The 27,918-nt window shown below is 48.1% G+C and overlaps 1 protein-coding gene across 2 annotated transcripts in view; it reads left to right on the top strand.

The window, feature by feature from the left end:
- The window catches only part of LOC144761771 (uncharacterized), a 995,952-nt gene that overhangs the window by 559,727 nt on the left and 408,307 nt on the right, over positions 1-27,918 (top strand). The window lies entirely within an intron of this gene.

Raw genomic sequence — 27,918 nt, 5'->3', positions numbered from 1 at the left:
GTTTCATGTTTCTACAGCACCTCCACTCTCAAGTTACTTACTTTATGGCTCATTCATAGCTACCATATGGCTCCACATCACGCATGACATCTTTAGTTATACATTTTATTATCTATAGCACTTGACATACTTGCATTTGTTACCCCCTACTTAGAAAGTTAGAAACAGAACAAAAAGTCCCTTTTGGTAAGAGCAGTTAGCTGAAAAGCTAGGAATAGCTGAAAGTATCATACATACATAGCAGAAAGTGAGTTAGTATTAGTAATGATTTTGTGCAAGCACTGGCAAATTGGTTAATGTAAAACTATGAATAAATAATAATGAATAAAGGTGATCCTTTTCTAACATAATGATTAGTCAACAGCTGAATTGCTATGTGGAAGTGATTCTGTATTGATTGGCAAATTTCTGTGTTTTTTGTGAAAAAAGCTGAGCAGGTGGATCTAAGATTGAGTGACTAAATGGATGAATGAATGAGTTCATGGATGGGTGAGTTACCAATTCGATGCATGATTGAATATATCAGTGACTAAGAACTTGCATGAATCAATGGATCCATGAAGGTTCATTAACGCATTGCTTATAAAGGTTTTGTAGTATGCTCCATGGCTCAGATACATCCTAACAACCTGAAAGCTAATTTCTTTTCAGGTCCTTTTGAAACTTCGGTCTAATTATCTTTTTGCTGTCACTCGGCACCCTTTGGCTAAACCCATCCCCTTTATTCACTGCTACAATTAGAGAAAGTAAGTTCAAGTGTACTTTTGGGGGGGTTTGAATAACATGGCTGACACTATACCACAGTGTGACACTGTACAGCTATTGAGATTCCTGTGGACACTCCTAGAATATTAAGAAAGCGTCAGAAAGGCAAGTAAAGACTTAGGGGCCGATTATGATGGCGGACGGACCTGAGTCCGTCCGCCACCATAGAGTAGGAGGGAACCTCCGCATTGCCTGCGGAGTTCCCTCATGTGCAATTAGGATGTGACCGCCACCCTGGCGGTCACATCCTCTATTTTTACCATTGTGGCGGGTGCGGCTTCAAACTGCATCCGCCACAATGGTAAAAATGCATACATTGCATTTGTATGCAGAAAGCGGCAGGCACCGTGCGGTGCCTGCCGATTTCTGCATACAAATGCAGGGTGGTACCATAGGTACCCCCCATGTGCACCCCCCACCACCCCTTCACCCAGGGGGCCTGCAACGGGCCCCCGCAGTGAATTTACACATGCTTTTCCACGGCGGAAAACCCGCAGCGGAAAAGCATTTTTTAAAGCCCTTCCTAATATGGCGGACGGTGTCTGAGAGACACCGCCACCATATTAGAGCTTTTCCGCCGCGGTTGTAAGCCAACCGCGTCGGAAAAGCTGCGGACGGAAACCAGGACCCACCAGCCATCCTAATGTGGCGGTGGGTCTTTGGTGGGTCCGCTGCGGTTGTTCCGCATCCTCCGGGCCGGCGGTGGCTTCCGCCGGCCCGGAGGATGCGGAAAATACGCAATCATAATAGGCCCCTTAGTGTATTGACTACATCCAAACAGTTCTGAGTTACGGTTTTCCTGCAATACTTTTTGGGCCACATGTATAAAAAGTTTTAGTGGTCACAAACAGAGAATCAGGCCGTTTGAGACTGCTAAATAACCCTTTGTTGTGAGTTGGTAACCAATTACTGACGTGCAAAATAGGGTTTGAGTGTCGGTATTAGGAAGGGGAGTGCCAAGGAAGTCCCTTCCTAAAAGCGAGTCACAGGGGCGTGTATGAATGTTTTGTCACCGGAATGCAGTGCCAAAATATTCAGTTTATTGCCTACTTCAAGTAATTGGTAAACCAGTCGCAAACGGGAATGGGAACCCTGGGGACACCTTCCTCTTTGTGAATGGTTGTGAAAACGTTTTTTAAGAGGAGACAGTGGTACCACAGGCCACTGCCTACTGTAAAAAAATTAAGCTAAACCGTTTAATTTTTCATTTTGAAATGCATCCCATTTTCCTGTAAGGATAAAAAGCTGCATTTAAAAAAAATTGCTTTATTTAAAACCAAACACAGATGTGGTGGTCTGCTCTCTCCAGCAGGCCACCATCCCTGTGATTTTGGCTATCCCCAATGGGTCACAAATTCTGACCTGCCTCATGAATACTGAATAGGCAGGTCCATTTGCGACTGTTAGATTTGGGGTCTCTAGTTGGCATAGGTAGGTACCTGTGACAAATAGGGACCCTGGCATCTAGTCAGGGTAAGGGGGTACACTCCTAAAATAACCCCGGCTTACCCCCTTGGTAGCTTGGCATGAGCAGACAGGCTTATCTCAGAGGCAGTGTGTAAAGCATTTGTGAACACATACAGTAATCAAGTGACAACACTACAGATGGACACCACACAAGTTGTATATTAAAAATAAGTATCTTTTATATACATTTAACACAAGACCACAAACAACAAAAATCCACAATACTGTACCTAAAGTGGTAGAATTAGCTTAGTTCTCTCTTGGATGTAAAATGTGACACTTTGAGTCAATGTACCTTAAAATGCGTAGCGCACTACAACAAAAATGTTGCAGGGAAGGTGATGCGCCGGTTCTTCTCTGCAAGGGGAGGCGATGCGTCAGTTTCTTAGTGCGCTTCTGTTGCGATGCGGCGAGCAACGCCGTGATGCGATGAAGATTTTGATGCAAACAAATAAAGATGTTGTCTTCTTGGTGCGATACAATGCGGACCGCGACAGGCCCTGCGACACGCTTTCTAGTGATGTGGCGGCGTCTGCTGCGACTTCAATCCTCTTCTCCGGCGATGCACGGTGTTTCGACAATGATGCGAGCCGCGACAGGCCCTATGACATGCTTCCCGGTGATGCGGCGGCATCTGCTGCAACATCGATCATATTCTCCGGCAATATGAGGTGCTTTTGTGGCCCTGCAATGACTCAGAGGTTCTTTTGGGCCGCGACAGGCCCTGCGACACGCTTCCCGGTGATGTGGCGGCTTCTGCTGCGACATCGATCCTCTTCTCCGGCGATGCGAGGCACTTTCGTGTTGTGAAGCGACAGCGGCAGTTCGGCATCACTCTTCTTGCTCAGGAGTCGCGCTTCCAGCTCCTTGCGACACGCAGTTCTTCAGAAAGTCCAGCACAACTTCAGGCACTTCCCAAATAACTCTTGGGGAGCTGGTGGGTGAAGTCTGTTGTCTCTTCAGCAGGAGGCAAGCTCTTTTCTCAAGCCCTTGGAGATCCTTACAAGTTGATGAAAGTCCACATAAAGTACCTCTCTCCTTTCTTTGGCAGTCAGGAAACCACTGCAGGCCAATCCCCCAAGCAGTACTTCAGCTTAGGGATAGTCTCTCCTCAGTCTCTCTGGTTCCGCTCCTCAGAAAAGGTTTCTTCTTCTTGTCCAAAAGTGATCGAAATTCTCTGGTGTTTGGGTCCGCTCTTTTATACACAGTTTCTCTTTGTTCTCTGAAGGCAGAGAGGCCTTTGCCTAGTCCAAACCAGTTCTGGTCAGTCCTTCTTTCCTTTCACAGAGCAGGGAAGAGACATCAGACTTACCACAGGAGGTGGAGCAAGCATTGTAGAGGGAAGGCACAGCCCTATTCAGGTCCCAGGTGCAACTCCTCCCTCCCATCTAGATGCAGATCTTTCTATGCAGCACTGTGCTGACTCACCCTGTCTTCTGGAATCCCCCAGCCCCTGTCACTCAAACTCCAGACAAGGAATACACAACCTAGCAGAGGCAGGCTTGGAAAGTTAGACACGAAAATACCTATGTTCTAAAAATTGTATTTTCAAACACAGAATGTTAAAACCAACTATACTAAAAGATGTATTTTATCAGTCTGAGTTCAGGCATACTAAACTCGAATTTCTACCTAGTTCCCTGAGTCAGTTAGGATTATAAGATGTAATAATCAAACTGCCCATTCTGGCCTACGGGGAATAGGAATCCTTGCAATAGTGAAAAGCGAAAATGGCTGTAATTCACTATGAGGACATGCCACACACACCAGGGCTTGTCTTACCTTATACTTACAATGCACCCTGCCCTTGGGCATACCATAGGGGTGTCTGATATGAAGAAAAGGGAAGGTTTAGGGAGTGGCAAGTGGGTGCACTTGCCCAGTCAACATGGCAGTACCAGACTGCACACAGACTCTGCAATGGCAGACCTGAGACACATATTTACAGGCTGCTTCTGTGGGTGGCACAACCAGTGCTGCAAGCCCACCAGCAGCATTTGGTTTACAAGCCCTGGGCACACTCAGTGCACTGTACTAGGGTCTGACAAGTAAACCAAACCAGCCAATCATTGAGTCACTAATCCATACATCAATTTACAATAGGGTGAGCATATGCACTTTAGCACTGATCAGCAGTGGTAAAGTGCCCAGAGTCATAAAACAGCCAACAACAGGCCAGAAAACATATAGGAGGAAGGCAAAAAAAGTTCAGGGATGACCCTGCAAAAAGTGCCAAGTACAACAGCGACCCACTGGTAATCGCAAACAGAGTCAAACACACTGTTGTCCATTGCATTTTGCAACTTCCTAATTGTGAGTCACAAAAAGTCACAATTAGCAACTCTCAAAATGTTGCGGTCTAACATGTGACCCTAAATGCCCAAGTCAGCGTGTAACTCCTGTTTCCAGCACTTAGGGGAATGACTGCCCATTCACAATCATGGCTAAAGTAGGGTCTGAAGTGTTGCAGTAGGATAAGGAATGAGAAAACTAAATAAGACTAGTTGGTGTTATTTGCTTTACGGGACTGAATACAAGATTCACAGAATTTGGGGTGAGGATATTGGGGGACCTGAAAATATGATTTCGGCCCCCACTGTAATTTCAGCCGGTATTCCCACACCAACTTCCACAGATTGTACAGTTTGTCTCAGGAATGAGGAATAACTACACAGATCTGGGGCGTACATGTGATTATCAATGATTCCGGGACAAATCCACCAGCAGTTTCTGTCTGCTCTGAACAGAAATATCTATCACATCCCTCTCACTAACACACTTGCACCATGAACAAAACAAGCCCTTCACCTCATGCTTGGCAACACACAATCTGCTCTCCTCCATGCAACAGGTACTACACACATATCACAACACATTCTGGATGCATTTTACAGCAAATAGACATGGCTCACATCCAAATCTGTACAACACATAACTTGATGAGCTGATTTAGTTATACAGACTTTTGGCAGTGTTGTTCCTGCCAAAGGACATTTCACCACATACACTGTAATGCCTAACTAATTAGCACAGCATTTGCTGTTGATGAGATGCCTGCTGTCAGGTTTTGAAGGGCAGCTTATGGGTATTTTGGGCTGTGTTGTTCCTGCAGGGGAAACTTCCATTAAAAAAACAAAGCAGAAATCACCATGGGGCAAACACCTGTGTCAGAGTGAGTGGGTGTTTGCCACACGGTGAAATATCCACAAATTGCTCATTTCACTAGCTATAACATAACATCCAGCCCACCGACCACACAAACCCACCTAACCCTGCACCTTAAGTGACTCAATAACACCAAGTCATTCAAACTGTTGACCTGCTAATTTCCTCCCTGAGGGTCAGAGATAGCCACCTTAAACTTGATCTGCACACTTCCAGGCGCCAACGAGGACTTCAGTGAGAAAATTGTAAAGTTCTTTTTAATTCCCTCTGCTCACTATAAGAACCCCACATTTCTCAGACCCTTAGATTTCTCTGGAGGTTCAAGCATCAGGAAAATAAAAGACTATCTAAGACACCCCTTAGCACTCTGGGCATCAGGCAACATATCACTGCACCTACCCACTCCAATGGCAACAACTTTGGACTGGACCAACCATTTTGCCATCCTGTCCTTCCTTCACACTGCATCAGCACATCAAAGCCTTCTAAATAAGAAAAAACAAACATGTTATTTAAAAGAGTTACCAATGGACTCTTCCCAAGGAGAATCGTGAATTCTGATCACATACTGGCCGACAAAAGATGCCAACACACTCCAAAATATAACCAGAGCTACCAGGTGAAAAAATGTGGACACAACACCTTTGCAAACACGATACTTCAAATCTAATCCCACAGCACCTTGGTACCCCGAAGAGCTCAGCAAGAACAAGCGTTACATACTCAATAGAATAAACAGAGATGGAACAATGTTTCTGATAATCTCACTCTACTTAGCTCTTTTCTTATTACCTGAGCTAAAGCCACATTATGCCACCCTTTCTTGCATGGTGACCACCATTCTAGAATCTTCCAACTTTAACAAAGCACTTTTCTTTTCATATATTCTTTTTATTAACTTTTCAATTATACAACAGTACAGGTCATAATAACGCTTCATATTAAAAATAAGATTCAGTTCACATTCTTTACAAAGAAACCTTCACCAACGGTATTATCGGGGGTACAGTTTCTACTGCCGAACGGCTCCTGTCCCTGCCCCCCCTGCTAGTTTGATCGATGGTGAGATACAGATCTCTCCCTTGTATGAGTTCCAACCACCCCACTTTTTATCCCATTTTTTGGGACAACCTCTTGCATTTTGTAGACCTCCTTTTCGGCACTCATGCATTTGTCCATATCGGGCGCCCATCCCTTTGTTGTTGGTGCATCACCGGCCCCCCTTCGCATAGCTATGTTACGTTTGACTAATGTGAAACCCAGTTTGGCCCATTGTTGTTCTATAGTGGAGAGATCTGTGGCGTCCCATATATTGAGGAGTCCCAACTTTGGTGTTAATTGGATTTCTGTCCCAATTGCATTTTGCAGATGTCGTGTGGCTGGCTTTTTCCCAGAGTGGTGCTATGCTTGGGCAGCTCCATAGCACTGGGTGAAATGTAGCCTCCTCCATGCAATGCCTGAGACAACATGTGTCTTCCCTACTCCCTATTTTGGTTAGGATGGCCCAGGTTAGGTTTGTCCTATGTAGTATTTTGAGCTGGATGAGACGGAGTTTGAATGGTATGGCTGGCTCTCAGATAAACATTAACACTGTTTGCCACTCATCGTCTTCAAGCGGCCCTATCTCTTCCTGCCATCTGTCATGGAGTCATTTGAGTGAGTCAGGTAGGATATTACAAAAATTTTGATAAGTCCTTGAAATGACTGTTTTGTTCATGGGTTCGGACAGTAGCCTATCTTCTAGTTGGGATGTCTCCGACACCTCACCCAGCGCAGGGATTGTTGTGATAAGTGCATGGCGAATTTGCACGTATAGGAACACTTCCTATTGGGCTAGGTCATATTCTTTTTGCAACTCTGAGAAACTGAGAATTTTCCATTTTTTCCATAGGTCACCAACTGTGGAGATGCCAATGGCGTCCCATTTATCAAATCCCGGCTGTGTACTCAGTGTACCTAGACTTTGGGATGACCATAGTGGCGTGGCTTCGGTTACTATCCCTTGCCTTCCAAGTGCTTTGTTTGTCTGATGCCAGATGTCAATGAATCCAAATCAACAAAAGAGTGACAACAAAAAATCAAGTACAGAAGAAAAGGCAGTAAAGCAGTTCAGTTACTACCACCAAAGTGTACAAAAAGGAGAAGACAGAGATCCGGTAGGTTTTGCATGCACTGTGTGGAAAAAGAACCCTCAGGCACCAACTGAAAGTCGGTTGCCAGTTGTCTTCATCAGAGAAATTCTTTTAATGAAGGGGTAGTTCTAACTCCATTAAAAACATTAGTGAAAAACGGACATACAGATGGTTGTGTTAGTTTGAACCAAGGAGTCCTATACATGAAAAAACAACAAAGGTCGACATGTTTCTGCTATAAAGAGCAACTAATCAGCTGAGCATTCATCAGGACCAAACCAGTCCTCGCCTCGTGGCTGGTGCACGCTAAGGCACCAATACCAACTGGGACGGGGCAAAAAATAGATTACAAGCTTGAATGTAACCGATGCACAGGTCCTTCCTGGTACGTCCTCTCCAAAGCGTGATGGATGGAATATCTGTAATGTATCAATAAACATAAAGAAGAAAAAGAAAGGGTAAACTACTAGACATTTCCCAATTTAACTGTTATTGACAAAAAACAATTATTTGCCAAGAAAGGATAGAAAGCAGAACCCACCGAAAAATCAAAAAATATGGTAACATCGTGATATTCAATATATCACACCAAATAATGTTAATTGGCTAATTCCACCCAATAACATTCACAAAAATCATGTGCCTACAATAACCTCTGCATCAACTTAGCAGCGTTTCTGGCGTTATATCCACCTTTGGGATGTCAACCTCATCAATGCACACATAGGGCCCTATTATGATGGCAGACGGACTTGCGTCCGTCCGCCACCCCTGCGTAAGAGGGACCGTCCGCATGGGCAGCGGCGGTCCCTCCACGGCAATTAGGATGTGACCGCCACCCTGGCGGTCACATCCTGTATTTTTTACATTGCGGCGGGTGCTGCTTGAAGCAGCATCCGCCGCAATGAAAAAATGAAAGCAGTGCATTTGCATGCACAAAGCGGCAGGCACCGCGCGGTGCCTGCCACTTCGTGCACGCAAAGGCAGGGGGGTACCATAGGTACCCCCCATGTGCACCCCCCACCCCCCCTTCACCCAGGGGGCCCACTATGGGCCCCTGAGGTGAAGATCCACATGCTTTTCCTCGGCGGAGAATCCGCCACGGAAAAGCATGTTTGCACAGCCATCCTAATATGTCTGGCGGTGTCTGAGAGACACCGCCACCATATTAGGCCTTTTCCACCGCGGTTGTAAGCCAACCGCGGCGGAAATGCGGCGGACAGAAATCAGGACCCACCAGCCATCTTAATGTGGCGGTGGGTCTTTGGTGGGTCCGCAGAGGATTTTGTGCATGGCCCTTTAACACTGTGTTGAAGGCTTCCCATAATGTTTGTGCTGATTTTACCAAGTCTGATTTTTCTTTGAAATAGATGTCTGTATGTTGTATCAGATTTTCCTCTATTCTAGGAATTTTGAGAAGCCATGGATTTAGCGTTGTGTCAGTTCTATGTGTATGTTTGTCGATGGTTAGAGTGGCCCAGACTGGAGAGGGGTCCAAAATGCCATGTGCAAAACATGGGGCTTCCCTGCATGTATCTATGTCTGCTGTGTGCGTCAGAATATAGTCTGTGCGGGACAGGCTATTATGTGCTCCTGAGAAAAAAGTGAATTGAGATGATTGTGGATTGAAGTGGTGCCATCTGTCAGGCCATGGTGCTGAGAAATTCTGAAAGAGATGTAGTGCTTCGGGTTGGGGTGCGTGATGGCAATTTGTGGTAATTTAGGATCATATTGAGGTCTCCACCCAGGACTAGGGTTCCGAGTGGCAGATCCAGGATTAGCTTAGCTAGGTCCGTGAGGGCTGATTTTTGGAGCACCGGGGTACATATGCTGGGAGGATATTGATTTGTTTCCCTTCCCAGATTGCTTCTAAGACAGCAAATCTGCCCTGTAGGTTGGCCCACACCCTTTGTGGCATTTGTGGGAGAGTTTCTAGGATGAGTATACTAGTCCCTCTGGAGCCAGATGTATAACCGGCATGCAATGCTAGTTTAACCCCTATCTGTTCAGTGCTTTTCAATTGTTACATATGAGGTGGGTTTCCCCCAATAGAACTATATCTGGGGCTTGGTGCTTGAGATATTGTAGTACTACCCCTCTCTTTAGCTTATGTCCGAGCCTGTTAACATTCCAAGTGAGGATTTTGAGTGTGGTTTCAGTGAGTGCTATCACCATTGTTCTAGCAAGGGTTTCCGGCAGTGACCTTTATCTGCCGTGACTGGTGTCTTCTTGGTTGGTCTGGGCCCACATGATATTTTTTGTGGTGCCTGTGAGTGTGTCTTTGAGTGGACCCACGTGTGCGGTGTGGGTGTGTGTATTTTGCGAGTGTACGTGTGAACTTCTTTGGTTAAGTCTGAGGTGTGAATTCTGTGACCGATTTTAACTAAGAACTGGCCCCCCAACCCTAACAATTCCCCCTTCCTGCTGCCCAGCATGACGGACTGTGAACTACCCACCTCCCCAACATTGTAGAGTTCCTGTCACCCCCCACAAAAAGAAAACAGAGGTCCATGGCCGTGCCGAACCCTCCCCCTTCCCTCACATACCCGGCTCAAAACGATGGTAGCTATGTGTTCTGGTTATCAGCTTCGAGGCACATTTCCCTTTGTATGGCTTAGTTTATAAGTTACTGACAGTCTTGGCTTGATTTGCAGGGGAGAGTAGTGCCAGAGCTTTTCATGCCCGCTGCAAAGCAGTGGGTGCTAGATCGAGGCAGGCAAGAGTGCCGGAGTTCATACATTAACTTGGATTGTTCAACTGGCGATTCTGAAGTTTAGCAGTCTCTTTATCCTTTCGCTTCTGATTTTGCAATTCCATGATCAGTGTTGTTGCGAGTGTGTTGGGATTGTTTTGTTTGATTTCACTTCTGTCTCAAGCGTCCATCTTTGCTTGAATTCCCGACTTGCCACCAAACATCTATCCAGTCCCAAGTTTCTTCCGGTGTGGAGAAAACCCATGTCTTACCATCCGCCTTGATTCGTCGTTTTGCTGAGAATAGCATTGCATATTTCATGTCTTTCTCCCTGAGTGCTTTTTCACTTCCAGGAAGCTTCATTGTCATTTTTGTACTCTAATCGTGAAATCCGGGAAGAAGGTGATTGTGCTGTTCTTGAATTTTGCAGGTGGGGCAGTTTGAGTCATTTGCATAAAGGCATCCCTATCTCGGAAATTAAAAACTCTTTCTACTATTGGCCTCGGAGGGGCCGCTGGTCTTGGCCTGCCACCTGGGACTCTATGAGCTCTTTAAATCAAGAAATAGTTTGAGAGCTGTTTGGTTGCAGATTTTTGGTGATTAGATCTTCGACAAAGAGGTCAGTTGCTGGCACTTCTACGCGTTCCAGCGCACCAAGGATGCGCACATTGTTCCGGCGTACCCTGCCTTTATAGTCATCTAGCTGCGCCTCCATCATGTCATGTTTGGTTTGAAGCCGTTGCACTTGCTTGTTTGCAATGCTGCATTGCAGCCTTTGCCACAGGCCATCTTGCTATGTGCGGTTTGTGCTCTGTGGTTGTTTAGTCATGGGTATTGTGCGGTAGTTCCTGCCGCCTGTCTTGGAGCAATAATCCCTATGCGGCCTGTCGGGTTTCCCTAAGTTTGATTGGCTGTGTCTCATACGAGGTTTTTCCGGTGGTGATTCGGCTGGGGGTAGTATTTTCACCTCTCTATTTGCTTTTCCCCTTTGATGACTTTGTTGTATGGTGCCTTTCTTTTGAGACACTATGGGGGGGTTTGATCTTGTTGGGGGGAGTCATGTGTTGATACTTGAGCTGTTGCATGATAACGTTGCTGCGAAGGTGAGTTGTTGAGCTTTGTTTCACGTGCCTGATGTCCTGCGTTTCGTGGTTCATAGTGTTACGTACTTAATTTACTCCCTTGCACTGAGATAATTTAGGTTAATTAATGCGCAATTGCCCCCTTCAAATTGCAGCTCTGTGTTTGTGGCGGCATGCTCCCTGATCAACCTGATGGTCTGAGTTTGGGTGAATTCCCCTGCACCTACCAGGCAGTCACTGTTGTATTTGCCTTCCTGATTGCTGTCTTTTTAACGCTGGGTTGAGGCTCGATTGTTGTGCCTTAGAAGGCACCCTTGCGATGGCTTAGCTTTGGGGACGCTGCACCTTGGTGCGGCCTGATTTATTTTATTCCCTTCATTGTCTGCCGCTATTGCCCTTGCCAACCTCCAAATTTTGTGGCACTTCATGGCTGCAGGTATTGATATGTGGCACAGCCAGCGCTTACCTTCTCCACTGCTACGGACTTTGGGGGCTGATCATTACTCTGAGGTATAGTGCGACCGTTGATGTTGGTATGCAGAGCTGTCCTCAGTCCCGGCTCCGCACCGCTGATGTTGACGATTTCTTCCAGCCGCTCCAAAGTTCTTGGCTGCCTCCGATGTGGACGGGCGGGGTGACTTTCACTCCCAGCACCACTCCGCCGCTGCCCCAGGATACTGTTGGCTGCTCCAGTCGCTGGTCTTGACGTACGGAGCAGTTCACACTCACTGCTCTGAGTTGTGCCAGCCTCTGTCAGCGTGTTTTCGGCGGCACGGTGCCTCAGGCCAGGCTCAGGTACTTGACACTCTTGCAATTCCTCCATTGCTCCGGTGTGCCTCTTGCCGCTTGTTGCCCTGTTGTGACTCAGCCTGTAGTCACTGGTCAATGTTGATATGGCTACCGATCCTGGGCTCTGATGAAGGTGCCGTAGTATCGCTGCACAGTTAAGTGAGCGAGTCTTTGGGCAACGCCATTTTCTTCGTGCCTTTCACCTCCACCATGCGATTTTCTGATGCCTTTCTGCTGCAATTTGGCAGAATTAGTTAACTGATATTGTAGCCCATGATGACTGGGGCTTATTCCATTGATTGCACGGGTTTAGAGCAGGATTTGTGGCCGATGTTAGTGGGATAACGGGTTAACGTCTCAGGGCAGCGCTAGTGTGCAGCCATTCCCTTCGGCTGCTGACCACGCCCCCAAAGCACTTTTTTTTAAGCTGGTTAATCCCGTGTTGACCATAAACACTACATTCAGTCCATAAGTACAACACCACCAATCCTTTCTTCACTATGAAGGCAAATTCAGAAACCACATCACTAAGATCACACAGACACCTATCCAACCTCTAATCTCCCATGAAACACCCTGAATGGAGATCCTTCAATCTCCTCTTGCATTCTGATCTCAGCTACAACGGCATTTTACCATCATCTGTTGTGAAGGAGATCTATAGAGGTATATCCATACCACTCAACATCCTCATTGTCCTAAATTACCCCTCATCTAGGAACCTCACCAAACAGCTTAAACACAAGACAAATCCTTCCCTTTGCTTAAAAGTGAACTATTAACCGCAACGACCTAGCAAGCAACCGTCCTGCCCCCACATTCCATTTATCAACAAAAATAATTGAGAAATCAATTTCCTTTCAACTCCAAAATCACTGCAGCCAAACAGCCTCCTCAAGGACTGCTGACCCTGCTTTAGATAATGCTTCCCTACAGAGACAACTCCACTTCAAGTAGTAGACAACATTCTCCTGAGCATGCCACCTTTTTTTTTTAACAACAGATTTTATTGATTTTTTGCAGTACCAAGTGGGCGAAGCCGAACAAGCATCATACATGTATATGACAGATTGTAAATACTGTAGGTACTGGAAATTTCCCCCCCAGGAGGTCTCTGAGCACGCCACCTATGATCATACTCAGCCACTCTGTAGCATGTTGCCCAGTCAACCGGCTGCATTAATCTACACACAGCAAACAAGCATGTATTTCTCCTGCATTGTCCTTCAATGACTCCCCTCCTACCTAATCAGCCACTAGCAAAGTATCTTGAGCCAAATCTCAAACTACCAGAACACGTTAATTTCATATGAAAAAATAACTAAATTGCTCTGTTCTTTATCATCTTCATCCTGTATTTGGAACCCTTCGGAATGTTACCTGCCAGTGGCAGTATCAAAATCTATCAGTACATCAACCTTACACAACTAAATAAAAAAAATCTCCCCTACCATATGTGACTCAGAGACTCAAAAGCTGCTTCAGTCTCATTCAGAATGTGGAGTCCAGTACCAGTAAAACTTTAAACCGAACAAAGTCAGAATTCTTCCTACTCATGAACAGCAACAAGCAACCACAAATGCAAACCTGGCTGAGCCAGAACAGCTCTACAGGGTATCTGAATCTCTCAGATATATACTTAATGCTGACTTCCATGAAGATCTACAAATACCTATACACACATTCCAGTGACAACGCTGCCTAGGCCCCATCCACGGGCAGCATCGCAAGCCATACAATTTTACCTTCACACCTACTCCTGGGTTCCTCGTATTTGAGAGAGAAACCCTACAATGTGACCTATGAAGTGTGTTGTATATCAGTGTAATGCTCAATAATATCAACCTGCGCCTATATCAGTTGTGAATGCCAACTACCAGAATATGATGAACGGGAGCATACAAAGAAAATAGGGGTTTACTTTCTTAATCTCACATCTACTTACCTTGGCAGTATGTTGGCAGTCATTATAGTGCAGTTGATGTAACTGTGGGTCTACATATAAAAACCTCAATATATAAAACCGGGGTGTGCATGTTTGCACTTACAACCTTTGAATAAACGGAACAGAAACATCCCAAAGTTGGGTCTTCTCCTCAATTACATTAAAATCAAAGAACAGAGGTAATAAAACAACGGCTTGTGGGTACCGTCTAGGCTTGGAATCGTCACTGGCTGTTGTGGCTGCGGGCTGATCCCAACATCTCTCTTGTCTCAAGTGCCTGTCTTCCAAATGAAGTTATCACAAGGGCAAATAGAGGGGCTAAATAACCTAAAGATAAAACCTACCATTACAAACAAATGAATAAGACAGAAAAGTACAAAATGATACATTCATAGTGATGTATAGCACAAACATAAAGAAGGTGCGCAGTAAGAAAGAGTACATTGAATATGTTTATTTCATTTGCATAGTTACTGAAAAAACATTGCAATACAAAAAGCATCCTATAAAACTGTAAGAGCACAATAAAATACAGTGCAACACGCACATGTCTAAAAGTAGCACCACATAGAGGTCATAAATATATTTGGAAATTTGCTTAAGTGAAGTTAAAAAACGTGACATTGTCATTTGAAAATCAGATACTTTACATGAGGGACTGGTGCCGAGTTCTTTGCTGGATCCCACTGTGAAGTGTGTAGTTTGGTGTGTACTGGGGCCTTGGGAAGGCCGTGATAAACCCTGGTCGCTTGTGCGGGGGCAGGTCTTGCGCCAGTAGCTACTCAGACACACACAGCGTGATAGTCGGAAGTGACGTGCACGAGCGCCCGCCCTCCTTTTATTCAACCCCGCAGGCCACGCCTGGCCTGCGGATGTAGGGGTGCGTGTACGTGCATAGACTAGACCGTTACAGTACTACATCCCTATCCAACTATATAAAACTTCACAGCAGCTAAACCTTGTATATATCGAGACTTAGAGTTCAAGCAAAATGCCTCTGTACTTGCATGTCCCTTGGTGGCAGCTTCAGGGCCTCAGCAAACAGGCATAGTCCTTTAACTTCTGACTTGGTGGTGGATTAGGCCGCAGGTTGTATCTCTGGACGTTGCCCCAGCCACCTTCTAAGTTTTGGGGTATGTCTATGATGGTATGTGATGCTGTGGGGGATACACACTCCGGCTCAGGTCTTTCCGTCTGGCTCCCTGCTGACGATTTGCTTTCATCCTCCTGGGTCGTGGCCACGGGTGGTTCACTGCTTTCGTCCGTAGTTTCCGGATGTTGTCTCTGCCCAGGGGGTATCACTTTGAACCAGGAGGTGTTTCTCGATACCTCCTCTTCACCCTTTCGTGCGGTGATCATAGTGCCTTTTGTGGCTGTTGTAGTCCAGGTGCCCGGTTCATAGCGAGTTTGGAACTTCCCTCCTGGGCGTCTGTTTCGTAGGATCACTCGGGCCCCCTGGCATAGCTGCCTTGGTGTGGCTCTCCGGCGTCGGCTCGCTCGCTGTTTGTTTTGTCGCTCCTGGGTGTCGTTTATGTTGGTCCTGTCCGGCATGTTGGTCCTGTCTGGCGTCCCCCCCGGGACAGTGGGAAGGAGATCTCTGCGTTGTCCTTGGAACATGAGGGTCCAAGGGCTCCTCTGGGTGGTGCAGTGAGGGGTTCCCCGGTATTCTCGTAGAAATTCGTGTAGTCTCTGGTCAGGGTCGGCTTGTTCTACTACCGCTATCCGGAACACCTTGTTGAGGGTCCGCATAAATCTCTCTACGTCTCCATTAGCCTGGGGCCACTGGGGTGTGATGCGTCGGTGTAGGATGCCCCTGGCTTTGAGGAACGTGGCAAACTCAGCCCCCTGGAATGGCGGTCCGTTGTCGCTCCGAATTTCATCAGGGTATCCGAACATGGAGAATATTTTTTCTAGTGCTGGCCCTACGTGTGTGAATGCCGTGGAGATGACCCTCTCGACTAACGGGTACTTGGAGTAAGAATCGATGGCCACCAGCGTATGTCCTTCCCCCGGGAAACTTCCAAAATCTATGCTGACCTTAGTCCATTGAGTCGTGCATGCTTCTTCCATGATTATGGGAGCAGGTCTCTCAGGATCGCTTGTCAGCTGGCAGGACATGCAGTTCTTCACGTACTCCTCCACCATCGTTTCCAGCTCGGGGAGCCACACCTTCTCCCTCATGCTCGCCTTCATCTTTGTCGTGCCTTGGTGGCCACCATGGGCAAGTTGCGTGGCCCGGTACCTGAGGCTCTGCGGTATCACCAGTCGTGACCCTCTTAGTAGCACTCCTTCTTCCGTGGCACTGAGCTCATGTCGGATATGCCAGATCTTCGTGAGTGCCTCTTTATCTACAGCAGTCCAAGAGTTGGGTGGGTGTAGGTAGTTAGCCCAGGAACCTTCCCGAACTGCCTGAAGCGATCTCGTATAGGTGTTGTCAGCTGCAGCTGCTTCCTTGATTTCCTCAATCGTCATGCATTGTGGACATGAGGTGAGGGCTACCCATCGGGCGTACTCCTCGCAGTCGTCATCCACTGGTTCCGGCTCCTGAGGTGAGGGGTGGCGCGACAGGTAATCAGCAGGATTTTTGGCCCCTGGGCGATATACCACCTCCATTTTGTACGGTTGGAGTTGAATCACCCATCGTTTATTGCGCGGTGGTGGGTGTGGAGCAGTCCCCTTGAAGAGGGGCACTAGGGGCTGGTGGTCCGTGACCATGACAAACGAGTGACCTTGTAGATATAAGTGAAAATGGCTACACGCCCATTTGATAGCGAGGGCCTCTCGCTCTATCTGGGCGTACCTGGTCTCAGTTGGGGTCAGGGCCTTGCTAGCGAATGCTAATGCTGTCCATTGCCCGGGTTCATGTTCTTGGGTCAAGACAGCTCCAAGGCCTACCGGACTGGCGTCGACGATTACCTCGGTGCGTTTCGCGGGGTCAAAATAGGATAGCGTTGCCTTCTCCAGGAGGGCATCTTTGATTCCCTGAAAAGCTTCGTTTTCTTGCGGGCCCCACTGCCACTTGGCATCCGTTTTGGTCAGTGCTCGCAAGGGCTCACTTCGAGTGGCTAGGCCCGGTATGAACCGGCCACAATAAGTAGCCATCCCGAGGAAGCTCCTCACTTCCGTCGGGGACTTTGGCGCTGGGGCGTCTTTTATGGATTTGGACTTCCTCGGGTCAATTTGAATTCCCTCCTGGTTGAAGACATAGCCAAAGAATTCAATAGAAGGTTGGAAAAACCGACATTTGTCTCTGTGGAGCGTCGCTCCATAAGTGCTCAGTCTCTTCAGGACGTCCCGCAGGTGCTTGTGGTGCTCTGACGCGGTGGCAGAATGTATCAAGATGTCATCGCTGACATTTATTACCCCCGGCAATCCAGACAGGAGTTCTCTGATCGTGTTCTGGAACACCTCTGCCGCTGAAGAGATGCCGAAGTTTAGGCGCTTGTATCGCCGGAGGCCAAGATGGGTGCTAAAGGTGGTGATAAACCGGCTCTCCTCTGCTAGTGGTAATTGATGGTATCTGGCGTTGAGGTCAATTTTAGAAAACCACTTTGACCCATTTACATCGGCCACTATGTTGTCCATTGTGGGGGTCAGATGTCTCTCCCTCCGGATGGCTGTATTTGGTAGCCGCATGTCGATACACAGGCGAATTTCGCCCGGCTGCTTAGGCTTCTCTACAATGACCATGGGTGAGACCCACGGGGTGGGTCCCGTTACCTTCTCTATGACGCCTAGGCCCTCTAGTTTCTCAAGTTCCTTTTCCACCAGCGGGCGAAGGTGGAATGGTATCCGGCGGTGACGTAATGCCGTGGGAGTGACAGCCTTGTCAATGTGGAGTTTGATAGGTTCACATTTTATTCACCCCAGGCCTCTGAACAGTTCAGGGAATCTTTCCAATAGCTCATCAACTTGGTGTGCTCGGATGCGATTGGCAAATGCTATCAGTTTCAAGTCCTCCGCTGTGTGACTACTTAGCAAAGTGTCAGCTTCTCGGTCAGTGATGTGGACCGTCGCCATTATTTCCGACTCGTCAGCCTGGATAGGTATTATAATTTTCCCCTTGAGGGGTAGCGGTGTGTCCGCTCCATAGACGAAGATCCTTGTCTTGGAGGGTAGCACCTCAGGCCGTGGGCGTAGTTTGTTGAATTGTTGCAGTCCCATGACATTAACGGTGGCGCCCGTATCAATGACTGCCTTCACCTCGTTCTTCCCCATCTGTACAATGCATGTTGGTTGCGGCCGTCGCCGTCGCTTGAGCTCCCGAGCGAAGGAAATGACATACGCCTCTTCATCCTCCGAGTCCGAGTCGTCATACACCGTGGGTAGGTGTTTTTCTGCCTTCACCAGGGGTGGATCGGTCAGTGACAGTTGGCGAACGGCCTTGGTGGGCGTCCATGATCTTTTGGAATTCTTGGACTGGTTTTTCCTGCGGCAGACGGATGCGAAGTGGTTTGGGATTCCACAGCTCGCACATGTTTGCCCCTGGGCCGGGCAGTCCTTGGCCGCGTGGGGCTCATGGCCGCAGTATCCACAACGGGCTTGAGGCGGATCTCTCCGGGGTCCTTTCTGTGTCAGACCGCGTGGTCGGGGCTGCACAGCATCTGCGCGTTCCACCTTGATGGTTTTAGTTTTGACTGGGGCTTTGTGTAGGGCCTGTTCCATGGCCGTTGCTCTGACGCTCGAGAGCTCGTGGGATCTGGCCAGGATAAGGATATCTTCTAGTGAAATCCCTGGTTTGCGTAAGATTAGACCTCTCAATGTCTTGGCTCGGCACCCCTGGATAATCTGTCTTCTTATGGCCCTAGGTTGATCCTCATCGGTAGAGCTGGCTAGCTCTCTGACGCGGGTGTGGAATTGATCCATCGACTCACCCTCCCGTTGACGTGCTTGCCCCAATTTGAACACTTCAAAGTCCACATTCAACCGGGGATCAAAATGGCCGTTGAGGGCGGCAACCGCTGCGTCGTAGCTGTCTGCTGCACCCGTATTGGGTAGGTGTTTGAATAGTCTAAAGATCTCATCCCCCGCGTAGTGAAGTAACAGTGACCTCTTCACAGCATTGTCCGTCTCCCTCGTGACCATGAAGTAATTCTCCAGCCTCTCGAGCCAGATCTTCCACCGCGGCAAGGCCGTGGACGGGTCTATCGCCTCACTGAATGGTGGCAGCACCCCTGCTGCGGCATGCTGGAAAGGGATGTTGATGATGGGTGCTGGCGGATCACCGTCCCCCATGATGAGGGAGTCTCTGTGGGTAGATAAGGTGTACTCGGAGTCTGTTCTGCCCCCTCAGTAGTCGAAACGGCGTGTGTTCTTGCCTGCGTTCCTCTCCTTTCTTTTTATATATTTTTTTTTTCCGGCCCTTCGCGGCACCACGTGGTCCCTGTGCGGCTTACTTCGGTTCTGCCTCAAGGTCAGCGGGCTGCCGGAGGTGTGAGGGTCGTGGTCCCCTCCGGGGTCTCCTGCCAACCGCCTGCTTGCCGATGGCTTCCTCTCCAGGACGCAGCAGGTTCCTCCAGGCCTTCTTTTGGCCGAAAACGCGTCCCACGAGTGATGCGTGAGATATTGCAGGGCGTTTTCCGCAGCGCACGCAAGATGCGTGAGAGAAGGTAGGGTGCGGCATCGGCCGCGGACCACGCAGGAAGCGTGACAGACGGCAGACAGTCGCACTCCGCGGGGCAGTCGGGGCAGCAGCAGCGGCGTTTCGTCCTTCCCCGAGCAGCAGTGGGGAGGACACCCAGGCCCAGGCAAGGGAGCAGGGGGGAGCGCGCCGGCTCCGAGGAGGCAGGCACCGTGACCAGGAGACACGCGGCAGGCACCGCGGATGGGAGCGGAAGGCTCCGTCAGACCTCCGGTGTACGGGCGAGGGTTGGGCCCCCTCCGCTCGTCGCCAATGTAGTTTGGTGTGTACTGGGGCCTTAGGAAGGCCGTGATAAACCCTGGTCGCTTGCGCAGGGGCAGGTCGTGCGCCAGTAGCTACTCAGACACACACAGCGTGATAGTCGGAAGTGACGTGCACGAGCGCCCACCCTCCTTTTATTCAACCCCGCAGGCCACGCCTGGCCTGCGGATGTAGGGGTGCGTGTACGTGCATAGACTAGAACGTTACAGTACTACAAAGTGGATTCCTAGTGTGTGTCTTCAGCTAGAGGCCTAGCTACCTCTGCAGCCGGAGGCTAGTTGCATTTTTTGTTCAGCTAGCATGAGAAATCTTACCAGTTTGCAGTTCAATTGTGCGGCCCCTGGATCAAAGCATGCCAGCACTGCTTGCCTCCTTGAGTGAATTCCCCACTGTTTGAAGGTGGCCTTGAGCAGCTGTCTCCTTTCTTGCAGTAGCTCCTTGCAGGTGCAGAGTAAATGCAAGATGTCACCTGTTCCAGTATCACACAATCAGCAAGAGGTTTTGTTCTGTGCCCTCCGCCAGGGTGGTAGTAGGGTCTCGACGCAGGCAGGATACCCAGATGGTGCCTCAAAAAAATTATTTTTAGTGTTTTGGGGTAACCCTGGTTGAAATATTTTTGAGGTGCAAGCGTTTTGAAATTGTTTAGGGTCATCCAGGCATGGGATCTGACTGAGAAGGCGGCCTTGTCCTCCACCAGTAAGAAAGAGTAGGTGACTGTCAGATGGAAAGCAGTCTATGAGAGCTGCATCCCCAATCGCGGAGGAAGGACCACCTAAAGGCATAGCAACTTATTGTTGAAGTTCTAAAGGATTGTAATGTTAAGTGTATTTTGTGTGCTGCTGGATCTGTTGCATAAAAGAGCTCCAAAATATGCAGAATATGCAGAATAATGTGTAGAAATATTTGCTTTGTATACTCTCATGGTCAGCGACTAGCTGCCGCCTCCCCCCCAGACTGGCACCCAACACCCAGAAACGTGGACACGAGACGTTTTTACTTTTGGAAGGCGGGCGCTAGTCGCCCGGCCGTATTTATTAAAGTATGAAATTAAAAAAGGTTTTAATTGCATGATCAACCATTTATACAAAAATCAGCAGGACATTATATACAGAATTATTGTCAACAAGTTTGAGAGCCTGACCTTAACAAAACTCTAATACATGTTGTTTCCTAACCGAGTCTAAAACATCCTCGTCTTGATTTTTGTACATTTCTGGCCATATGGCAAGGTCACTACCGGTGTCAGGTCCTACAAGCTGCGCCTCCCCCTGAGACGTGCGCATGCGCAGTGTTACCCCGGGAATTGCCCGGTCTACGCCCTGAACTCCATTTACCCACTAAAGGAGGGCCCTTACTCTGCGCCGGTGGCGTCATGAGTCCACGCGCGCGGGGTGGCTACCAGCCTAAGGAAAGCGTGAACTACTCCTACCCGCGCTCCTTTGCTTTGCAGCATCCTTTACCTTGCCCCTGGAGTTCTAGGAGTGGCCCGCAGGCCCCTCCCCCTGGGCGGGAACCTCCATAGGATGATGCCCGCCCCCTCAGACCTCAAATATGTGCTCACCGATAATGACCTTACCGCATGTCCCATACCTAATAAACACGACGACCTATGGGGAAAAAATTCTAAAGGACAGCTACACCGGCTAATAAATAATAGTATCACAGTACAGCTACAAAGGGAAAAAAGGCCTAACAACTTGGCATCACAGAAAATTACTTCACACACAGTTTGCTAAAAGGGGAAAAAATTCCTAAACAAAAGCATCATCACAATATACCAACAGAACCATTTTTATTACCATGTAAGACATGTGAACAGTCCCTTCAAAAAACTTACCATTATACCAGACATAATGCATGCCACAAGACTTTTGTCCCAAGGGATGGTGGGTGGGAAAACAAAGAAGCCCCGAGCGCGGGGCACACCGTAATGCGGGGGAGCGTCCAGGAACAAGGGGGCTCCTGGGCGCTCCCCGCCTCTTTATTCCCGAGGGGCCAGGCGGGGGGGGGGGCACGCCCCCCCGGCCCGCCCCTCCTGTAGCCCGCCCCCCCTGACCCGGACCTTCTACCTTGCATCCGGGTCAGGGAGGCCGCCGGCCAATCGGTGGTGGGTCGCGCCCCCAGGGCCCGCCCCCACCACCGAGAGACACCCTGGAGTGAGAGGGGGCGACGGTCGCCGCGCCGCCATGCGTGCGGGGGGGCCGAGGGCCCCCCCTTTTCACATGGTCAGCGACTAGCTGCCGCCTCCCCCCCAGACTGGCACCCAACACCCAGAAACGTGGACACGAGACATTTTTACTTTTGGAAGGCGGGCGCTAGTCGCCCGGCCGTATTTATTAAAGTATGAAATTAAAAAAGGTTTTAATTGCATGATCAACCATTTATACAAAAATCAGCAGGACATTATATACAGAATTATTGTCAACAAGTTTGAGAGCCTGACCTTAACAAAACTCTAATACATGTTGTTTCCTAACCGAGTCTAAAACATCCTCGTCTTGATTTTTGTAAATTTCTGGCCATATGGCAAGGTCACTACCGGTGTCAGGTCCTACAAGCTGCGCCTCCCCCTGAGACGTGCGCATGCGCAGTGTTACCCCGGGAATTGCCCGGTCTACGCCCTGAACTCCATTTACCCACTAAAGGAGGGCCCTTACTCTGCGCCGGTGGCGTCATGAGTCCACGCGCGCGGGGTGGCTACCAGCCTAAGGAAAGCGTGAACTACTCCTACCCGCGCTCCTTTGCTTTGCAGCATCCATTACCTTGCCCCTGGAGTTCTAGGAGTGGCCCGCAGGCCCCTCCCCCTGGGCGGGAACCTCCATAGGATGATGCCCGCCCCCTCAGACCTCAAATATGTGCTCACCGATAATGACCTTACCGCCACAGGCCAGCATTGTTAACCGACGATCTGGCCTCCCCCTGCCTAGACCTAACCTAGAAAGTTCTCACTTCAGCAAAACATTCCAACCAGGCCCTGACATCATCAGACCACAGGACCCTTCCCTCCTCCGTCAAAAGGGCTCCCCTCACCAGGTAGAACAAATACCCCCATGTTGGATCATCTGCCACCGAGGGGGGCTTGAAATACTTTTCCCACTGTGTGTTGATCCTCCTTATCGAGTGATTCAACGCCCTGACCGAGTCCCTGCCACCACGGGATAAGTTGAGGCCCTACTACTGTGCCCCCCGGGCAAGTCCTGAAGACCCCCCCACAGTGGAGATGGACTCATCAAAGAGTATTCGCCTCCCCAGTTTGGCCAATTTAGTCCCCCCTAGGTGAAGTATCACCACTGACAGGGGGTCGGGCTGCTGAGCTAAAAAATTCCTGAGAAGATCCTGAACTGACCCTGGCACTGACCCTCAAACAAACTCTTCCCTGTCCTGCGTCCAGCCTGTTGCTTGTGCTGGCACATTGTGGCTCCTCAACTTCTGGTGATGAGTTCCTCCCCTGCGTGACAGGTTTGAGAAACTGCAAGAACCAGGAAAAGACCAAGAAAACCTGGGTGACAAATTCCCACTTCCACCTCAGGGAATGGGTAGCACTTACACCTGCCAGCAATACCTGGGCCCTTGGTGTCCTCTTTCTCGACGTATGCTTCCCTTTTGACGTCCACCAGCTGCTGATGTTGCGGTGTGGAGCACTCCTCAGATATCCGCCATGGACCCAGCCGTGACTGACGTAAGCATCCCTTGGGCTGTCCACCTGTTGCAGCTGTTGTGATGTGGAGCACTCCAGGTATCCACCATGGACCCGGTCATACATAGATTGGAAAGATAGACACACACCATTAGTCTTTCCGGCAATAACTGCTGTACACGCGTCAGACTTACATTACCATCAGTCGCTAAATTTTAGCTAATCTTAATGCCAGATCCGTACATATTAACACGTCGACAGTAAATGTTAAGCATAGCCTCAGTTTGTCTGTTTCCTACCCACGTCTTCATGCATAGGATCTATGTGTAAAACAAGACAGCCTACTTAGCAGTGCAGCATCACAGTCTTTGGCTTAAAAGAATTAGCACAGCCCTAACTCCGCCAGGCCATAAGCTGGCCCCAAGGACCTTTTCCGTTCGCCACTTTGGCGTCTGGGAAATATCATCCCAGCCACCCGGACTTGATCACATGCATCCCCAGAACTATGTGATGCCGCAACTAGGCTCTTGGGCACCTTTTAGGTGTGACATCAGGGTGTGTATCATTATCAGGACCCCAATTAGTCGTTCTAAAGGCTCTAGGCCCTGTCTCTATGCCATTCGTGGTTCCCCCACCATATTATTAATATATGGCCTTGGTGTACCCCTAGAGCTCAACGTATATGGTGCTAAATTATTGTGTGCTATAAAAGTCTTCACACCGGGATTATTTGTCTCCAATCTCATCATAGGCTCAACGTATATTGGCCAATTTACTTGTGTGTTAAATAAGTTTACTGACTTGAACTAAAGGGGTGTGTTCAGTACAAATACATATATTTGTTTTTATACACCTGCTCTTTTCCATTTACTCATTGATGACATTAAAGACTGGTAAAACAAGCAGCTCTATATTCCCTCAAGACTTAGCCTGAAGGCTGCACGCAATACAGCTAACCCTAGGATAGCTTACTAATAATGTTGACTTTAACCTATCATCCATGAAGGGTCGTTTGGACAGGTGCAATGTTTGGACTGGCGCAATGTCCCCCCTATATTAGTGAACAGCACCTCATATGGTGATTACCTCCACAATGAAATAAGTCCATTGTTTGGCTTTCTGCTTTGGCTTGCAAAGGAAAGTGGGACCTGGGAAACTGGCTTTCTCAGTCTCGCCAAGCCCTACCCTTAGATGCCATTAACCCCCAGGTTGACCCCAATAGAAGGTGGTATACCCTATTCGTGAATGGTTCCATGATTGTTCTAACTATCACCTAGCAGACGCCACTGATAGTCGTTCTATAGTGTCAAAATTTGACTTATGGCAATGGCTGTTCCTCGCGTAAGAGAAATGAGCAGCAACCATGGCTTGGATAAAGTATTGCAAGTGCTTATAGGACATCAATAAAGCAGCCCAGGAATGTCACCATCCATCTCCTTCTGTAGGTGAGATTTAATGTCACCCATGTAGCGTGAGCTCTGATTAAGACAATGAGTTTTCCAGAACTGAACTCATCAACTGAATGCCAACAGAGCATTTTTTGGGTAACTCACCACCCATGGTGGGGACCCGTCCCATCAGGGAGCTGCGTCTGCCTTGTGAATTCCACCCAAGTACAACCCGAGCATTTAAAAAACGCCCAAGCTCCATATTGCTGAGTCCCCCCCAGCACGTGGATGCGATCCAGTTGATGGGCATCGGTGACTTTGTGTACATCGGGTCACATTGACTACAGTGAATACTGCCAGTGCTAATTTAAGATAGCGTAAGTGCCACCGTTTTGGGCTGACTGGACTCTTAAATGCTTGAAAAGCTGGGGAAGTGTTACCTTACCACATTTGTGTTAAACTGGTTACTGATGAAGGAAACTTTTAAGGTACAAGTCTGATTTCGGCTAGAAAGGCAGCAGCATGCCCCCCAATAACCTTAATGTAACAATATAACCCAATAATATACACAAAGTAATATAACAAGAAAATTAAAAATTTTCAGGGCACAACATCACGACATAGTCAAAAAGTGCCTCCAACCCAACAGCTATAGCCCAGCGCAGTATTTTGCAATAATGAAGTACAAACACTGCAACACAAAATTTAGCCGAGCACATCGCCTTCATCTTAAAATGTCACACAATTTGGTAACGACCAACCCTGAAGTAATTATTAACACCCACCCGAATGTCTCAATTTACTACGAAGGACATAACAATGTTCTGTGATCTGGGACATTCTGTTTTGTCAGGCACAGGGAGATTACGCGATTTGTCCAGAATTACGGGATGTTGAGCGTCATTGCAGAGTCTCGAACCCAGTTCCCCAGAATTGAGAGCAACCACCCTAGCCGTTACAGCCACTTTGTCTGTGGTTGATCTGCATCCTTCCCAAACTTCCCAAACACCCTAATGGTAGTCCAGGCAGACCCATCATCTCTGCATGTGGTTTCCTAGCAGAACCCTCGCACAATATCTAGACACCCTTTTAAACCGTTTTTTGTACTACTGAGGCATGCATGAGAAGAATCTATGAATTTCCCCAATAGAGTAGAAAGAAAAAGCTTCGATAATCTAGAAGAAATCCTTTCCCGCTTGTGATGTAGAACTCTCTTCTCTAATGTCACCCAAGATGAGACCATAGCTGTGAATAAAGATGTGATGTATGCCGTTTGTGCCTTGCATTGTCAGGATAACTAGAATTATTTCAGGACCTACATAATATGGAATGTGATGGTGTTTTTATGACGTATGAAACATACAAGACTTTACACTAATGCACAAACTGTGATGTTCTGACAATTGCCTAGTTGGCAAAGTGATTATTAATTTATGTTGTTTTGGTCTATGTGTTATATACAATATATGCGATATTTTTATATACTATTGTGTGGAGTCTCTTTTGTGGTGCCTTTCTTGTGTCACTGGTGAGTGTGTGTGCGTGTTGCGCAAATGCCTTACACATTGCCACTGGTATAAACCTGACTGCTCTGCCAAGCTACCAAGGAGGTGAGCAAAGGTTTGCCAATGCTTGTTCTTCCTTTACTGCTCCTAGCAGACTTGTGTTTAAATTTTTCACACTCCTCTACAAAAGTAGACCAGTGTCATTTGTATTGGATCTGCCTGAGGAAGTGCCCATAATGCCTTGCACCCTAGCATCCTAAAACGTGTCAGCAGAATAAGATAATATCTTGATATGACTGGTTGCTATTTTTACGCTCTTCGGAAAGAAGACCGCCCTTTTACACATACAAGTCCTTAAATAATGTTGGTGTACATTAGAGGTGGGACCCTGGTTTAGGAACTAGCTACATCGTAGTCGTGTGCAGCGTGTGCAGAAACACAACTGAAGCCGTAAAAGAGGTGTAGAAACAGAATCAAATGCAACAGCAGAGAACCCACCATAACACTTTAGCCGCAGGAGTGTTCATATCAATATGGCACTGGCCCAGTGTGAAACAACACCAAAGTCACAACACTAAGAAAATAATGCAGCTGTACACTGTATTAAGAACAACTGTCAGTGATACCTACCTCAGATTTAGAAATATACCTGTATCAGAGCGACAGAGGTCTCATTCGAACAGCAATAGGGGAGAGACACCCCCGGTGCTGACGTTTTCGCTGCAGTGGGAAGGGATTCAAGGAGACTTGGGACACAAGGGTAGATGCTTATTGCCTCGATGTGTAATGAAAATACACATCGTTAGTTATCCTGTAGCCCGTGACGTCACTGTGTGTTTTAGGATGGTGGGAACCTGTATAACCACTGCAGTCAAGCTGGTGTCAAAAGATCCTGCATCCTCCATCAGAGTTTCTACTCTAGAAGCTCAGAGTTGGGGTCTCTAAGAAGGGCTGAGAGTCACTGTGACCATGGGGAATGCAAGTGCAGTCTATGCTCAACTCTGTTTAGCCTCGTAAACGAGATTTTGCCCCGAGTCGCATGGTGCTCGACTAACCTGCCGCCGGCACCAGGGATCGAACCGTGAACCCTGCGGTCCAGATGACAGGCGCCTTTGCCGCTGAGCCACACCTCTTCCCTCCGCCAAACTAGCAGGCATAGAAAGCTTATAGCATTTCCTCGGATCCAGCTTTTCAACTGATTACAGTCGCACAATGACTCCTCAACAAAGAGCCACAAAAAGGACTTTAGGCAGATCCATACAAGTGGGGACAATATAGAAAATGATGGCAGAAGACGGCTTAGTAAAATAGAAATATGGCACTCTCCCAAGCTCCCCATCAGATATTCAAAGCATAAGTGTGGGCATGAAAGAGCATCAACACTATCCAACTCTAGAAGGGGCAGAGAGGCGAAAAGTCCAGCATATGACCGAATGTTCTTGGCAGGAG

The sequence above is a fragment of the Lissotriton helveticus genome, chromosome 6 (assembly GCF_964261635.1).
Source record: "Lissotriton helveticus chromosome 6, aLisHel1.1, whole genome shotgun sequence".
NCBI lineage: Eukaryota > Metazoa > Chordata > Amphibia > Caudata > Salamandridae > Lissotriton > Lissotriton helveticus.
The sequence above is the reverse complement of the archived record's forward strand: the minus strand, read 5'-3'. Positions and strand labels throughout refer to the sequence as shown.